Below are 11,536 nucleotides of genomic sequence, written 5' to 3' on the forward strand. Positions count from 1 at the left end.
TGTGGGTCTTTGCCAAGGAAAACTACATCACACACCAGAATGAGACCAGGCTACATAGTTGTGAGCTGGGAGACCAAGTCCTGCTCTTGTTACCCTGTGCTGTGTCCAAGCTCATAGCCAACCCCTGACCTTGAGCCGATTGTGGAACTGCTGACTTAAAGGTAAATCCATTCACTGCACGGTGGGTAGGGCCAGTGGACTATAAGATCTGGCCACCCAGATGGCAAAAAGGAGTAAGAACCTATAATATAAACCTACTGAAACCTAGAAAGCCTAAGACACCTACTCATCACCACTTTACCTCCTAGAACCTGAAGTGTGGCCTCTAGTCAAAGGACTTCTGGGTTTGAGATTGGTAGCAATGGGACAACAAATCAGCCCTGTGCAGCAGGAACAGATGCGATGTCTAGTGAAGGCCTTTCTGAACCTCTTAAGGTGACCCAGAGTGGGTGACTGCTATAAGCCACCACATAACTCTCATGGGGCAAAATGCATGCAACAATCACTGGCCATTTCCTAGGAAGACATGGGCAGCTGTCCAGAAGGATTTGGAGATGGACCTGGGAGTAATGGAGGAATTGTGGAGTGAATGGCCAAGTTCAATAGTCTCGATCCCAAAGCTGTCTGCAAGGACTTCTGGGAGGTCAGTGCCATCTTCTGATTTGATACCTACATGATGCCTTGGAGAGAAGATCCAATCTACCCTGGACCTGATAAAAGCGTATTAGCAAATACATAGTTAAAAACAGCCTTCCCTGTTCAGTTTGACTTGGTCAGTTTGTGACAAAGCCATTCAGACCACATAGGTGGCCACTCTGTTCCAATGTTTGATGAACCAGATCCTGGAGCCCCATGATCAGTATGTGGCAGCATACACTGATGACATTGTGATCTACAATTCCAGTTGGGAAAATCACTTCCAGCACTTCTCCAGCATACTTGGAACCTTCAAGGAGGCTGGGCTCATGGTGAACATGGCCAAGTTCCACCTTGCTGAGAGAGAGGTAACCTCTCTAGGATACACCATGGGAGGGTGGGGAAACCACAACTCTTGGTAGATAAGGAACAAGTTCTGTGGGGTTGTCCCACACTGTCAACAAAGAAACAAGTATGATGGTTCTTCAGGCTTGGTGGATACTACCACAATTTTGTGCACAGCTTTGTGGCACTAGCAGCTCTCTGTCAGAGCTGACAAAGAACTTCCAGCATTAAAGGATTTAATGGTCTGAGGAATGTGAGGAGGACTTACTGAGTGTCCTGAGCTAGCCCAGAAACTGCTCCTGGGATACCCAGGCTCTACGAGGCCCTTCATCCTCCAGATTAGGAGGTAGAGCTTGGGCTGTCCTGTCACAGGAGACTGATGGGGGGCCAATCCTCTAGCTGAGTTGCAAGTTATACCCCATGGACATCCAGTATTCTATCCCCTGGGGCAGTGGTAGTGCTGTGGTGGCAGCAGAGGTGGTAGCAGTTCTGGTGAGTATCTGTGTATCAAGAAAACTTATATACAGCAAAATGCTATCTAAAGAGGTCATGTCTCTGAGCTGCCACTTAGGTAATCCAAGATCTGATTTTACTTGTGAATTAATTACTTCTATCACAACCTCCACAGCTATCATGCGTTTATAACATGCAGACCTATGATTGTCTCATTTTCAGTTCTTTCAGCTATCTTAAATTCTCACCCTTCAGCTCTCGTAACAATATTCATAACATTTGCCACTCTAATCACAGTTCATTGTTTTCCTTTTAAAACTGACTACTATGCTTTCTGTTTTTCTTACTAAGATCTTTGTATGTTCATAAATAATTACTGTATTCATAAAATATACAGTTAAAAGTAGTCCTTCATAGAACAAAAAACTAAAAGCGGGGAAAAAAAAACCTACAGAGACTCAAAACAAAAAGCAGTCAAGTAGCGCTTTAAAGACTAGCAAAATAGTTTATTAGGTGAGATTTTGTGGGACAGACCCACTTCTTCAGACCATAGCCAGACCACGAAAGCTCACCTAATAAACTATTTTGCTAGTCTTTAAAGCGCTACTTGACTGCTTTTTGTTTTGATAGTGTATAGACTAGCACGGCTTCCTCTCTGTTACTATTCAACATACAGAGACTCAGCAACTCTAAAATGCTGTTATTGGAACAGCGCTGTCTGATGAATGGCAAAACTTCCTCACTTGAAATACAATCAATCTACTGGTAAGTGATTAGTGATAATATTACTTCTAAATATACAGGAAGATAGACATGTTTTGGGCAAGAGAGAGTCCAGTGATTTCTGTTTAAAACAGTAGCAGAGAGATAGCTGTGTTAATCTATATTCTATCAAAACAAAAAGGCAGTCCAGTAGCACTTTAAAAACTAACAGAACAATTTATTAGGTGGTGAGCTTTTCTGGGGCAGACCCACTACTTCAGACCCTAGCCATACGAGAACAGACTCCTCTTTAAAACAGATCATTGTTAAATATAATCACAATTAATCTGCCATTTTAAAGTAAGAGCAGAGCCACACTTGCTTACATTTCAAAAGCACACAAAATTGGTATTGCTATTAAGAGACATAAAGTTAGCTAATGTTTCCTTTTGTTTCCCCAGGCACATCAGGGATCAAAGATGTATCCAATGACAGTCTCTCCTAAGCATTCTCCTGAAGACCTGGCAAAGAAAGAAGAGCTTCAGTAGGACTCGCTTTACCCACTAGTGAGTGTCAATAGCTATTGATGGGGGTGTGTGTGTGTGTGTGTGTGTGTTTTCCAGTTACCTTTGCCATTATTCCATTGTGGCTCCATTCTTTAGTCAGGCTGGAAGCTGTGCTTTTCCTTGGGTAACAAATATTTACAGGTAGAACTCAAGAAAACAAATTATTTCAATAAACTTTCTGGAACGCTGTTACTATTTGCTATGTCACCTTCCTTCCCCCTCTCTCCCCATAGTATTACCTAGCAGCCTCTTGTGGTCCTGGAGTTTATAGCAATTCAGCCGAAACACCATTATTGTTCTCTGTAGACATGTGTTCTGCCATTCCCCACTTTTTTAGAATCAGCGTCTAGCTTGCTTTTATATTGGCCTTGGTGCAGCCGCCTTGAGAAAGTTGTCTTTCCTCTCTGAGCCCCTTAATATCATACAATCCCCACATCTCACCATCCTTGTGAATATTCTAGCCTCCTTCTCCCATCTAGTCCTCGTTCACCCTGAACGCCTACATCCCCTTAAGCAAGGGTCCCCCCAAATTTTGGAGTCCAGTTTGGAAGCCACGGTCCATCCCTGTGTGAGCTCTGAAAATATCTGCCCAAACAAGTTGAGCTGGGCCCATGTTCCTGAATACTGGTGAAGCACAGTACTGGTCTACCGTGTATGAATTCTTCGCACCACTAAGAAATGTAGCCTGATCAAGTTTATGTTTAGCTGTAGACTAGGCCTCTCTGGCTACGTCTACATGTGAACGCTACATTGAAATAGCTTATTTCGATGAATAACGTCTACACGTCCTCCAGGGTTGGCAACATCGATGTTCAACATCGACGTTGCGCAGCACCACATCGAAATAGGCACTGCGAGGGAACGTCTACACGCCAAAGTAGCACACATCGAAATAAGGGTGCCAGGCACAGCTGCAGACAGGATCACAAGGCGGACTCAACAGCAAGCCGCTCCCTTAAAGGGCCCCTCCCAGACACAGTTGCACTAAACAACACAAAATCCACAGAGCCGACAACTGGTTGCAGACCCTGTGCATGCAGCATGGATCCCCAGCTGCCGCAGCAGCAGCCAGAAGCCCTGGGCTAAGGGCTGCTGCACAGGGTGACCATAGAGCCCCGCAGGGGCTGGAGAGAGAGCATCTCTCAACCCCTCAGCTGATGGCCGCCATGGTGGACCCCGCTATTTCGATGTTGCGGGATGCGGATCGTCTACATGTGCCCTACTTCGACATTCAACTTCGAAGTAGGGCGCTATTTCCATCCCTTCATGGGGTTAGCGGCTTCGACGTCTCGCCACTTAACGTCGATGTTAACATCGAAATAGCGCCCAACACGTGTAGCCGTGACGGGTGCTATTTCGAAGTTAGTGCCGCTACTTCAAAGTGGAGTGCACGTGTAGACGCGGCCTCTGTGTAATAGGGCCTGCTGAGAGGATGTTGAATGAAGTGTCTGCTTGCTCAGGCACATCCTCAACCTCCTAGGCCCAAGTTCTCAACCACACATTGAAGGAAGGCTCAGTGTACTTTAAAGTTATCAAGCAGGCTGGCCATCATCTGTAGATGAAGGCAGCTGTATTACTGAGGGAAGCCCTAGGGCATCATCCCCTCTGGAGGAGGGAGGATTAAGGATGGGTGCCGTCACCTCTACCCTGACCTCTAAGTGAGATTCATGCACTAAAGCCCAGTCCAGTAGGTGCTGCCAACTGTTGCTCCACAGCAGGGGCAGCTGAATGGTCCAAAGTGGGCATCATCATGACTGGCATGCCCCACACATTTCAATAAGGCTACTGTGCTGGCAACTGGCTAAGCAGCAAAGATAGCATTAATGTTGATGTGGTCTTGGGAGCTCAATTGTGTTGCTGGAGTCTGGGCAAGGGGCTGAACTGCCCTTCTGTTCTGGAAGAACCGCCTTGCAGTAACCACAGTGGACTGCCAATACCTGTCTATGCCCAATGACGCTCAACACCTAGAAGGGATTGATGTGAGCAAGCTCTCAAAGGACACTGTTCCCTTGAAAGCAAGCCAGCCAGCTAAATAGGAGGATCAGAAAAGCGGCCACAACTCTGTCCAGACTCAGCAAGAGAGTGTGGAATAACAACAAGCTGTACACTCACACCAAAATTCAAGTCTACAGAGCCTGCATCCTCAGCACCCTCCTTTATGGCAGCGAGACTTGGACCCTGTATGCCCGTCAGGAAAAGAGGCTGAACGTCTTCCACTTGCGCTGCCTCAGGCGCATCCTTGGAATATCATGGAAGGACAGAGTGACCAACACAGCCGTCCTCGAGCAAGCTGGAATCCCAGCCATGCACACCCTCCTCAGGCAGCGTCGACTCCACTGGCTTGGCCACTTCCACAGGATGCATGATGGAAGGATTCCAAAAGACATGCTGTGTGGTGAGCTAGCCTCTGGCAAAAGACCTCCCGGACGCCCCCAGTTGCGCTTCAAAGATGTCTGCAAGAGAGACCTCAGAGAGGTAGACATCGAGCTGGATAACTGGGAAGAACTAGCAGACGACCGCAGCAGATGGAGGCAGGGGTTACACAAGGGCCTTCAGAAGGGTGCGATGAGGATCAGACAGCTAGCAGAGGAGAAGCGAGCGCACAGAAAGCACAATATGGACTTGCCAGACACCCACTACATCTGCAAGAAATGCAGCAAGGACTGTCACTCTCTTGTGGGTCTTCATAGTCACAATAGACGCTGTAAATGAAGTCCTCAATTGAAACTTTAAAGGGCGCGATCCATAGTCTATGCAGACTGAAGGATGCCTACTACTATTTAACTACATGCTTACAGCAAATTCATATTAAACTAAAATTTATTGTTTGATTAAAAGATCACTATACATGCAGACAATACAGTTTTGAGATCAGTTTCCTAGTAGAAACGTGAGCTTTAGAGTTTCAAATCATTCTTAGAATTAATCCTCAGTTTCAGTCCAATGTTCCATATCAGAACAATCCAGATTAAATTGAGGTTTCCAGTCCTGCAGCTCAATACTTTGTCTGATAAAGAATAAGTAGATTTGAGATGAAAAGATCAAGTTCCAAGAGTCTCTTATACAGTTCCTGGGCAGTGCAGGGTTCTTAGTTGAACCATATACCTTCAAAATAACCTTTTGTTTCCCAAATATTACATGTAATTAACTATGTGGATTAATATAAAGTAATCTAGCCATTAATCAGTTTACCACAGACTTTCGATAATGACACTATTTCTCCCAAGAGTCATCTCATTGTTAATCTCTGAATCAATAGGTATAGTAATAAACAGTCTGTTTACATGGCTAACATCTAACAAGATTAAGTAAACACCTTAACTCAAATCCCATTCTGACATAATCTCTAGAGTATTTGTGGCAATGTATATCTCCCTGAGTTCAGGACTGCTCCAGGTGTACCTCTTACCTTGATATTTTGACCCAGCTGCTCCAGTGGCTTACCGTGGAATGTGTGTTGGCATAGCCTACCATACTAGCAGTGTTCCCTATAGAATGTTTATTTGCTGGGCTGTAATCTGACCAGGACTTAACTTTCAGCAAAGTGATTTTTTTCAAAGGAGGCAGCAGCTGACTGCAAGACTTCAAGGTACCCAGATTTTGTCACCCCTAAATTTTAGATGTTGTGGACATGGGTGAATATGCTGCAAAATGGGAATTTAAAAATAGAGAATGGGAGCATCCATTAGAACTTAAGTGCCTAAAAGTTATCTATGGCCAGGGTTAGATAAACTTGGAACCAGATTCCAGTTGGCTATTGAGACTTCAGCTCAGCTCCAAAATTGATATCAATTGCAAGAGGAAGCCTGAGAGACAGGCAGGCAGAGAGAACTATTTTTTTTTTGTCCCTGACAGTGGGATAGGAAGTTATGTAGCAAATACCAACTTTAGATTTGAGACCTTGCTTGTTGATAGCTAAGAGCAGGGTCTCAGTATAGTTTACATTACATTGTACAATGGCCAAATATTTAAACGGGGAGAGGGCAGGAATGTTCTAGTAGCTTTTCCAAATTTTGCTTTATATGTGAGTTTGTACTTCTGCCTGGGCTGACACAAAAGCCTGATGCTGTTTGTTTATTACAGTTTCAGAAAGTTTTAGTTATTTTGTGAAACATGGCCAAACTAATATTCAGTATTCTTCTTAATCATCATCAACATCCATTGGCTCAGCACCTGTTGGTGTCTGATGCCTCTCTCACTATTTCCTTCCATCTTTCTCTGTCCAGTGCAGAACGGCTTAGTTTCTGTAGACTAGCTCGGCACCAATCTACTATATCATCTACCCATTCTTTGTGGGGTCTAACTGTCCTATTCAAACCGTCCATTATGCCAAATACAAGAGTTTTTTGATTTTTTGTTTATTGTTCATTCTGCAAATACGGCCGAATAGCTGTAGCTTGCATTGTATAACCTTTTGCAGTAGGTTCTCTTTCAGCTGTATCTTCCTGTATAATTCTTCATTGATGACCCTCTGCATCCATCCTATTCTCAGGATCTTTCTATAACAACTCTCGAACACCAATATTCTCTTCAAATCTTTCTTTATCACTCATGTCTCACATCTGTACAACATGCTGCTGAATACACATGTTTTCAAGATGCTCAGCTTCGTTCCTGAGCTAATCACTTTGCTTTTCCAGATCTTGATCATCGCCTTCAAACTTGCTCTTGCTTTTGCTATTCTAGTTGCTGTTTCCTTCTTACAGTCTAGATCATACATTATGTTGCTCCCCAGATATGTGAACTTCTCTACATTCTCTAGTTCAATCCCATCTACACTAATCTTCCTTCTTATTTCCTTATCTCCAAATACCATTTTTGTTTTGATGTTCATAATCAGTCCGTACTGCTTCCCTTCCTCATTTAGCACCTGCACTGTTTTTGCTAGCTTCTCCTCATCTTCCTCAATGATAACTATATCATCCACAAACCTAAAGTTGTTAATTCTTTTCCTGTGCACAGATATCTCTCTTCTTTGATCTTGTTCATCGCTCTCTGTAGATGTGTGGTGAAGATACTCGACGATAACGGATCTCCTTGTCTCGTACCTCTACTTGTTCTAAACCAACTTCCCAACTCTTCCCTCGTGTTCTCATCGCTGCCTCCACATTGTCATTGATGTCCTTCAACAACCATATCAGTCTGCTATCCACTCCATATGACTCCAGCACCACCCAAGTCACTTTCTGATCTATATTGTCAAATGCCTTCTGAAAATTGACAAAGCAAATGTGGATATTCTTTCATCGAGCTTTGTCCACTATCAATCTTAGCGCCAATATCTGCTGTATGGTACTTCTCTCTTTCCTGAACTCGTCTGCTAGATGTTCTATCTGCGATCTTAATCTCTCTATCAGTATTTATCATCAGCACCTTGCCTAGATGACTCGTTAGGTAAATCATTCTGTAGTTCTTGCCATCCAGTGTACTTCCTTTCTTGTGTATTGTCACAAGCACAGATCTTGTCCGTTCCTTAGGTGCCTACCCTTCCTTCTTTGCTATATTACATAGTCAGTGTATTTCCTGAATCACACTTTCTCCTCCGTATTAGATCATCCTTCCCGTGATCTTATTTCCAGGGCTCCTGTTTGTTCTTTAGTAGTTTTTCTTTTTCCTCCTTTGAAATATTGGTCTCACTCTGGATGCTCAGTGGAGATCTCTATTTCAGTTTTTCAGTCAGTCTGAGACCCTCTAGTCCAACTGTGCTTTTGTATAGATTGTGCGGCGATGGACAAGACATTGCACCAATCTTCTTGTTCATGAGCACCTTTGTTCTCATCTTTGATCACCATCTGCTTTGGCTGCCACTTCCTATTAATATTCCTAATCACTTTATACACCTCTCTGGTCTTACATTCAGGACACTACATCAAAGTAGCCTATTTTGAAATAAGAACATTGAAACAGGCTACTTTGACACATATCATCCACACATCCTCCGGGGCTGCTGCCATTGACATTCAACGTTGAAGTAGCGATGGGGAACATTGAAAGAAGCTGCCCAAGAAGGAAATGTGGAACATCCACATGCACAAGTGCTCCCCATCGAAATAAGGGGCCAGGAAAGCCCATGGAAGGGGTCACAGGCTGGAATATCCCTTCCAGGGCAACAGCAAGCCGCTCCTTTAAAGACCCCCTCCTAGACATACTCGGCCTGCACAGCACGAGATGTGCAGAGTGCTAGCCACTCTCTCGCAGACCAACACAGCAGCTATGGACCCCCAGCAGCAGCAGCACCTGGAAGCCTTCCAGGTTGTCACCCAGGGAGCAAGCGCCCTGCTAGGTGCTGCATGGGAGGCTGCCCAGCAGCTCCTGGCAGGGGGGCCCTCCCAGGGGGCAGATGGGGATGCCCCTGACCTCCCGGTCTCCTGTTCCTCCCCCGCTGGGTGCTCTGCCGACTCTAAAGATACCCCACTAGTTCCGAGTGGTGGGAGCAGCAGGTCATGGGGGAGTGGGATGACGACGTGTAGCTGCAGAACTTCCTCACGTGCTGGCAGACCTTCCTGGAGCTCTGCCAGTGGCTTACCCCTGCACTGAGGCAGCAGGACGCCCAGATGCAGCGTGCCCTCCTCGTCAAGAAAAGGGTTGCAATAGCTGTTTGGAAGCTGGCCAAACCAGACAGCTACCACTCTGTGGGACAATTTGGAGTGGGAAAAGCCAGGGTTGGGGCTGTCGTCATGGAGGTAAGGAGGCCTGGGCACGCACCCACTGGAGGACGGGGGGCTGGGGATGGAGGGGTGCCTGGGGAGGTGGCCAGAAGGAGGGTCTGTGGGGAGGGGCCTGGAGCACCCTCATGGGCACTTGTGTTCCCTCCCCACAGGTGGTCAATGCCCTCAGTGCCATGCTGCTCCAGAGGGTCGTCCGATTCGGGGACCTGGACGTAGCCATGGCTGGATTTGCTGCCATGGGGTTCCCGAACTGCTTTGGGGCCCTGGACAGGACCCACATCCCCATTTGTGCCCCGGACCACAGCAGGGGAAGATGCATCAACTGGAGGGGCTACCACTCTGTGGTCCTGCAGGCCGTGGTAGACAGCCGGAGCTGCTTCCAGGATGTCTACATGGGCTGGCCTGGCTGTACACGTGACATCCACGTATTGCAGAACTCAGGCCTGTCCTGATGGCTGGAGGCAGGGACCTACATGCCCCAGAGGGAGATCTCTCTGGGGGACACCACCGTGCCCCTTTGCCTCATGGCGGATGCAGCCTACCCACTCCAGCCCTGGCTCATGCGCCCATAGGCCGGCCACCTCACCGCCAGCCAGGAGTGCTACAGCGCCCAACTGAACCATGCCCACCAGGTGGTGGAGAGGTCCTTCAGCTGCCTGAAGGGCTGCTGGCAGTGCCTCCTTGCCCACCTGGACATCAGCCTCCAGAACATCCCCCAGGTTGTGGGTACATGCTGCATGCTCCACAACATTGTTGACAACAAGCGGGAGGCCTTTGTCCAGGGGTGGGAAGTCGATGCCAGCACGGGCTTCCCCCAGCTGGCCACTGCACCCAATTGCCAGGCCCACCATGAGGGGGTATGGGTCCATGAGGCCCTGTGGGCCCATTTTGATCAGGAAGACCCTTGAGCACCTCCCTGGCCTTTCCCAGAGGGCCCCCCCACCGCCTGCCCTGTGTCCACACCTGCCTGCACCCCATTTCCTGTCCCCCCCCCGCCCCAACAAGCACACATCTCAGGTTCTTTCGAAAATGAAACTGTGGATGTTGAAAACCAGTAAACTGTCTTATGTGCACAACAAAAACTGAAACCACTTTACAAAGGGGAACAACTATGTACAAAGGGGGGACCAGTGGATGGCTTGGCCATTGGCCCATCAAGCTGGGGTGAGTGTAGAGGGGTGCAACCCCTGGCAGGTATGGGTTGCAGGCCCCACCCCCTTGTCCAGTCTCTGGTGTGGCTGGCTGGGGGCCAGGAGGACCGGCAGGTATGGCCAGGATTCCTCCGCTGCCCGGTCTTCAGCCCCCATAGGCTCCGGTCCTGGGGGTACTAGCAGGGGGGGAGGCAGGTGGGGCGGCATTGGGTGGAGCAGTGGGGAGGGTGGCATGGGGATGGTGGGGGGGCAGGCGGGAGCTGGGCGACAGCCTCCCAAATCAACCCAACTATGTCCTGGAAGATGCCCATGAATTCCTGCCATGCTGCCCAGTGCTGGGTGGACTCCCCTCTATCGAAGCGGAACCTCTCCTCAGCCACCTCCGCCTGCCACCAGAGAGCCACCAGGAGCTGGGGGTCCAGTGGTGGTGTGCCCGTCCCACTGGCCTTGGAGGTGTCCCTGGGTGCTGGCGGTGCCTGACCTCCAGCAGGCTCTCGGGGACCATGGAGGGTGCCTGGCTGCCTGGAGCCTTGGATGGCGCAGCTGGGCAGAGGGAGGGGAAGGCTGTTAGTACTATGCCCTGGCCCGTGGCCCATTTCCCCTCATCTCCCCTTGGGTGCTGGGTCTCTGTCCCTGTCAGTGGGTGTGGAGTCCCTGTTGGGTGTCCCTGTTGCATGGGCCCCCTGCTCCTGGGCTTAGGGCACAGTGCTGTCCATGGGTGTGGGTGCTGATGGGCACTGATGGCCATGCTGCTATCCTGGACCGTGCTGTGGCTGGGTCCACTGGGGGTGTGTGGGGCTCCTAGTCATGCCTCAGGCCCTCGCCCCATGACTCGGGAGCATGTGCCCTGTGGGGTATGTACCTGACTGTCCACTGCCGCGGTCGGGGGAACCCCGGTAGGCAGATGCCTGGCTGGTGCTCCGGAACGGTAGGTCTATGAGGAGCAACCCCTCCTCACTGCTGGACCACTCCTCTGCTGTCCCAAGGGATGGCTGATTGGATGGGTCCCAGGGCG

Source organism: Carettochelys insculpta, chromosome 3 (assembly GCF_033958435.1).
Source record: "Carettochelys insculpta isolate YL-2023 chromosome 3, ASM3395843v1, whole genome shotgun sequence".
Taxonomy (NCBI): domain Eukaryota; kingdom Metazoa; phylum Chordata; order Testudines; family Carettochelyidae; genus Carettochelys; species Carettochelys insculpta.